This window comes from Callorhinus ursinus, unplaced genomic scaffold, assembly GCF_003265705.2.
Source record: "Callorhinus ursinus isolate GAN/ISIS: 27379988/994484 unplaced genomic scaffold, GSC_fseal_2.0 scaffold108, whole genome shotgun sequence".
Lineage (NCBI taxonomy): Eukaryota > Metazoa > Chordata > Mammalia > Carnivora > Otariidae > Callorhinus > Callorhinus ursinus.
This window is the reverse complement of record NW_027397170.1, coordinates 300,912-307,717: the sequence shown is the minus strand read 5'-3', so window position 1 is coordinate 307,717 and position 6,806 is coordinate 300,912.

The window sequence follows — 6,806 nt, the reverse complement described above, 5'->3', positions numbered from 1 at the left end:
TTCTCTTTCTTTCTTTCTTTCTTTCTTTTTTTCTTTCTTTCTTTCTTAAGATTTTATTTATTTGAGAGAGCACATGTGCATGCTAATGAGCAGGGGGAGGGGCCAAGGATGTAGGGCTTGATCCTGGACTCTGAGATCATGACCTGAGCAGAAGGCAGCTGCTGAACTGACTGAGCCACCCAGGTGCCCCAGAAACAAGTTTCTTGAGGACAGGCTTCTCTGGATTCCACGTGCCCCTTGTCATGTTGGTACAAGGCAGCTACCATGGTAGGTGTTGATGAGCTGCATGGAAGAGAAAGCAAGTTTCTTCCTGAGCCGTGGGAGGGTGAGAGCCTGGTCTTGCAAGAGTTGAGGCACCAAGACAGTAGAGTCCTTTATGTGCCCCTTCTTCCGATGTGCTGTGTGGTCACTGCCATGGGCGGATGTAGCTCTGCACCCCTCTTTCCCTAACAGTCCAGGGGTTGTTAAAACAAAGATGTCAGCTGTTTAGTAAAAGAGTCCATTTCTGGCTTGACTCCCTGTGGACACATCACTGGGGCCCCATGTCCCTTTCTGTCCTACGATTATAGGATAGTTACACATAAAACAGGTAGCCTTTATCTGCCATATGAATAGTGTGACAACGTAAACAGAAATATAAAAAACAAACACACTCATCTATTGTTCTGTCCCCAGAGTTTTTCTTCTCTCAGTCTCCTTTCTGGGTTCATTATGTGTGAATAAACATCCAAGATGTTTTTCAAATGATCAAAGGTCTTCATTATTTAATGAATAAAGAAACAGAAACAAAAGGACATAGGTGCAAGGCTCTTTATTGCTGCATTATTTACAGTGATCAAAAAAGGAAAACCAAGTGACTACCCATCAATAGTGTATAGCTGAATAAATAGGGGTCTACTCATACTATGGAATATTAAGCAGTCACCACAGTCAATAAATTGGAGCTGTGTCGGATGGCAGGAAGAGATTCTTCAAGGTATTGGGAAAGGGAAATAAACACATGATGCAGAAAAACACAGGTAGTATATTGATCTCACTTGTGTGAATAAACAAATCCAGTCCCCCATTTATGTAAGTGCATATGTGTGTGCATATATATGAGCATCAAAAACATGAAAGGGTACATATGTTATTAACACGGGTTACCTTGGGGGTAGGGTGGGAGGCTGAGGTGGGTGTAGGGGATAGGAGAGGGAAAGAAGAGATCCAAGAAAATAGGAAAGAAAAAAAAGAGTGCATTCACTTTTATACATATCCATAAAATTGTGTCTGTGTGTATATGAACAAAGAAAGTAAATCAAAAATTTAAAAACCATAAAATCAGTTCATTTGTTGAATACCACATCAACTTCCTAGTTAAAAACATGGGCGCCAGGCCGGCTCCAGTAGGAAGAGCCTGCAACTCTTGATCTCGGGGTTGTGAATTGGGGCCCCACATTGGGTGTAGAGATGACTTAAAATAACTTTTAAAAAAAGAATAAAAAAACCAGATTGCACACCCCAATACCCTAGATTGTCAATTTTATATTACCATGTAATAGATTTTTTTTTTACCATTTTAATAATTTTTAAATACAGAGTTCAGTAGTGTTAAATATATTCACAATGTTCTACAACAGATCCAAGCTCTATACTCACTAAACCCCAATTCCCTTTTCTCCTTTGCCCCAGCCTTTGCTAACAAACTTTCTACTTTCTGTTTCTACGCTTCTGACTAGTTTAGGTACTTCGTGAGTGGAATCATATAATATTAATCCTTTCCTTATTTCATGTAGCATAATGTCCTTAGGGTTCATCTGTGCTGTAGTCTGTGATACCATCTAATATATTTTAAATTAGCTTTGTATTTAGATAATAATATGACTACACAAATCAAAAGTATAACCAAAAGGGGAAAAAAACCTAAAGTTAGACTGTAGTCCCTCCCAGAAGGTAATGTGGAATAGTGGAAGGAGGCAAGAGCTCAGCCTGGGGTTGAACCTGGAGTGTGTCCCTGGCTGATCCTTTTACCTCTAAATTTCAGTTCCTTCTTCTGTGAATTTAGGGTATTAGTATCTACCTGAAGAGGACCCATTATTACATTTGATTTTTGCAGCAAGGCTGGGGACAGGCGGTTGGGTCCTGCCTCCTAAGGCTGAGTTGGAGCAAATGTCTCCTTCCTGCCTGCTCTCTGCCAAGACTCCTTGCTATGTCCCTGCACCTATTCAGCCCTTTTTGCAGGTGAGGAAACTGAGGCTCAGGGGGGTTGAGCAACCTGTTTAAGGGTGCATGACTGGTAGGTAGGCTATCAGGGAAGCTGCCACCTCTGTGTTGATCTTCCAGATGAGCAGACCCCTGGCCTCGCTGGACTTGATCAAGTTTGCAGAGAGAGCAAGTTCCTGCAGGAGCCAAGTGAACTCAGTCCGCAGCCACAAGGGGCTACTCCGGGCCAGGATTTGTGCTGAGCTCAGGGTGGGTGGTGCCTATGCCTTTGGTGGCCAAGCTCTTCCATGGCAGCCCCTCCCCTAGCCCTCCTTCTCCTTCTCCTCCCCTAGATGAGGCAGTGGGGTATTTACACCATGGAAATGGTAAATGCTACAAACCAGGGCTAGATTTGTTGTGTTTTATTGATTGTCTAGACTTAAGAAAATCTAGACTTAAATATTTTAAGGAAAAATGTTAAAAATAATGCAGACTAATCTTAAAAGTGTGTCATGTCTCTAGTTGTTGCATTGTTAATAGCAAAAACTGTAAGACTATATGCTTTCTGTATTTGAAATCTGCAATCCAGTTCAGCAAAGAAGTCACTCGTGTCACTGATGAATGGCTCAAGTTAGGGCATATGTCTGTGTTGTTTCTCTTTGATCTTCCTCCCCAACATAAACAAAAATTTCAACTAGTCTTTATGTCAGAACTATACTTGTTTGTTGATTGCCACTACAGGTTGCAAGAGCTTGGCAAAAATCAATGAAAGCATCCTATGAAGATCAATGGACTATGTCGAATTTATAATAAAGAGTACTCTTCTTGTTTGTAAGTTAAGTGCTACACATCCCTTATATCAGTACAATTTATAATATTTATTGTGTTATTAGAATGTGTATAAGATAATATATTTTATATATTAGTAAAATATATTCTGTATAATATATATATTTCCCTTCTCAGTTGCCTTGGTTTGGGCTCCAGAAGCAGATCCTTAAACAAGAACTCAAGTACAAGAAGTATTTTTGAGTGGCGTCTCATGAAACACCATTAGGGCGTGGGTAGGTGGGACAGGGAAGGAGAGGAAACTAATAAGAGGTGTGTGATCCAGGAAGTGAACCCTGTGGGCCACTGTAGCGTAATTCTTAGGGACAGTGAGGAATAAGTACCTCAGAGTTCCTCCCAGAGGGTGAGGGAGCTGGGGTATTTATCCTCCCATCCTGATAGGTTGAGGGAGCTTTTAGGCAGGGGAATGGGGTTAACTTTCCAGCACTACAACTTTTGCCTTGTGCACAGGCAGAATGGGCCCTGGTGGCCAGAGAAGGCCCTCAGGCAGAGGTCTCTGGTGCTGACCGTTGGAAGTCTGGCCAGTAAGTGTCCAGGAGAAGTGGCCAGAGCTTGGTGCTTACAGGAAGCAGGCCGCCATGCTGCCAGGGTGAGGGTACCTGGCTTTATGGAGCACATTGGCACCTTTGGGGCACCTACATATTCATGGGAGGTGCTTGGACTTTGGGGACTGAGGCCCAGTGGAGCTTCCCTGCCTTTACCTGTCTATGTCTATAACATGGACACAGTAACACCTTCCCCAAAGGGGTTTGCAAGGTTAAATGAGAGTATCAGTGGCAATGTCTAGCATAGTGCTTGACAGAATGGGACTCAGTACATAGAACCTCTTCACATCCCTTAGAATCTCTTAAGATAGATTCTTCTCAGACCTCAGAACTCAGAAGACATTTGTGTCTCCTTCTTAGTGAAATTTCGTATTCCATTATGTTTCCCTTTTTGTCTGGGCTGCCAGGAAACCCACAGACACGTGTCAGGGATAGCAGTCTCTTCCGTACAGTTTGGCGGTGGACACACACTGTGGTACCTGCTTAGCTTGTAAAGGTTGGGGCCAAGTCTGTGCCTTCCTTCTGATGCCAGATCCCTTTTTCTTGGTCTTTGGACAGAGGGCAGGTCGCCTGCTGGGTTGGTCATGTAAGATACTGGCCATTGGCTGTATCAGCCCTCCTGGCCCTCCCTGGGGTTTGTCAAATTTGAGTTGATCCTCTCTGGCCGTGAGGCTGAAGGGTGAGTTGAAGGCTGCCTCAGCTATGGTTGCAGGCTCATGGGGGTGGCTGGCCTGTGCAGGTGAAGCCAGGAGACAGATCGAGGCCGGGGGTGTGCGTGTATGCGTGTGTTGGGGCAGGAGGGGAGAGTGGGAGAGAACAATGAGTCAGTGAATTGCCTCTTTTTGAAATGAATTCAAGTTCCTGTGCTTGCAACCAAAACATGCTTATCAGTGTACCCTATTACCTAATTTTGATCTGCCTTCGACCCTTGCTGGATATTTTCAGTTTTATTATACATGTGACTTTTATCATAAGCTGACCCAGCCTCCTCTTTTGGAAGTGAGTGACACAGAAATAGTGTGGGGTATGTGTGTGTGTGTGTGTCGGGTGTGTGTGTGTGTGTGTGTGTGTGTGTGTGTGTGTGTGCGCGCGCGTGCCCACTGTACCGATCGCCAGGGCTGGGAGGAAAATAAGCAGGCTCTGGGTGGTGCTGAGTGGCTGGTGGGGCTTCCCTGGCCTCAGGGCCTCACTGGAGCACCTGAGCTGCTGCTTCCCTGTCCCCTTCTCTCCCAGGCAAGGGAGGCAGTGCTGGGCCTCCATCCTCAGAAGTGGGCCTCTTGGCAGCTCCCATGCCTTCTCCCTGCACCCCAAACCGTTCTGCTGACTCTTCCCCGGCAGGGCTTCCGGACCTGCCCATTCCCATAGACTCCACCCTGGCTGGCCCCTCACAGACTCAGCAGATCATCACCTGGGCCTGTTGGCCTCAGCAGCTCTCCCGAGGCCTCCCACCTCCTGCCCCTCCACTGCCCAGCGCTATCCTGGACCCCTCTTTGTTCTTTGTGGCTTTGCCTGAGTTTCAACACCTGTTCTCCATTTGAGCTTAGCTCCTGCCCCCCACTGGTCAAACTCTAGGGTTGACTTTAAGAGAACTATCTGCCAAACGTTTGCTCTGTGCCAAGCACCATGCTGGCCACTCGCCATGAATAATCTAGTCCTCTCAATAATCCTGCAAGGTAGGAGCTGCTATGCTCATTGGATAAGAAACTTGCTGGGAGGCCTGCAGTGACTGGCCCAAGGTCACATGGCTGGTCAGTGGGGGAGGCCTGCCTGGAACCCTGGTCTGACTGATTTGGAAGGCCCCGGGCCTTCCCCAGTCCCACAGGATGGCTCCGTCTGGGGGACGGCAGCAGCAGACTGATATTGCTACCCAGCCTCTGTCTGGTGGAGGGCCTATTCTTTCTACTCATGAGGCTGGAACTCCTGGGGGACCGCTGTCCTTCCCCTCCCTTGCCCTTTGTTCTGCTGGCCCTGTAGCCCAGGACTCCTGACACAGCCATTCTGGCTCAGGTGCTGACGTTCCTCTCGACTCACTGCCGGGCACTGGAGTTCCCACAGCCACACCCCTGCCTGGGAATGCCCTCTTCCCACTCCACCCATGCAGGGCTCTTCCTTCTTTCAAAACCTAGGTCGAACGCACCCTTTCCAAGAAGTCTTCTATGTACCACCCACCCCACCTGGTGGCTCCTCGGCTCCGGGCTCCCCTCAGAGAGTAGAGAAAGCTCTCTGCTCATTTGCCTTCCCCCATCAGACTGGACACCCCCAAGAACAAGGGCTGTGTCTCCCCCATCAGGCAGGAGTAATTATAGTAAATTAACATGCCAAGCACCTACTATGTGAGAGAAACTTCGTGGCCCCCTCAGGCACTGTAGTAAGCTCTCCTGGGAGCTGGCACACCTCCCAGAGGCAGTGGGAAGGCTGAGAAGGGGAAAGCCTGGTGGTCCAAGGTGATGGGGTGGGCCTTCCTGGCAGAGGAGAGGTCTGAGCCGACCCCATCCCTTACCTGGATGATGGCAAGGCCAACATCCTCCTGGTTTCCCCTTTTCTGTCTTTTCTCCCAAAGTATGTTCCATGTGGACCCTGAAGGGGCCTTTGTGAAACACACCTGATAGTGTCACTCCCGTGTGTAGAACCTTCGGTCCCCCCAGTGTTGTGAGTATGAAGTCTGCGATCCTCAGCTCCACGTGTATCCCCTGACCTCTAGTTCTCAGTTCCATCAGGGAGTTCAACTCTGTGGCAAGGCTTAGGTGTTGCACTTTCCTCAGACCAGTGTTTCATGCCACTGAGTCTTTGCTCAGGTGAGCGAATGGGATATCCTTTCTCACTTCCTCTCTTGCTCAGCATCTATTCATCATCAAGGTTCAGCTAAGTTGAGAACTCCTGTAGGATGCTTGCCCACCCTGGGAGGGGTGGGATGACTGCCTTTTTTTCTGTTTTCCATCCATCCTTTACTCACCTACCCACCCACTATCTATCCACCTTCCATTGTCCTTCCTTTCAATCATCCATCCATCCATCTTCTCACTCACTTGCTAATTCATCTATTTATCCATCCATCCATCCATCCATCCATCTACCTGTCCATCCATCTATACATCTGCCCATCCATCCATCCATCCATCCATCCATCCATCCATCCATCTCTCCATCTACCTGCCCATCCATCCATCTATACATCTGCCCATCCATCCATCCATCCATCCATCTCTCCATCTACCTGCCCATCCATCCACC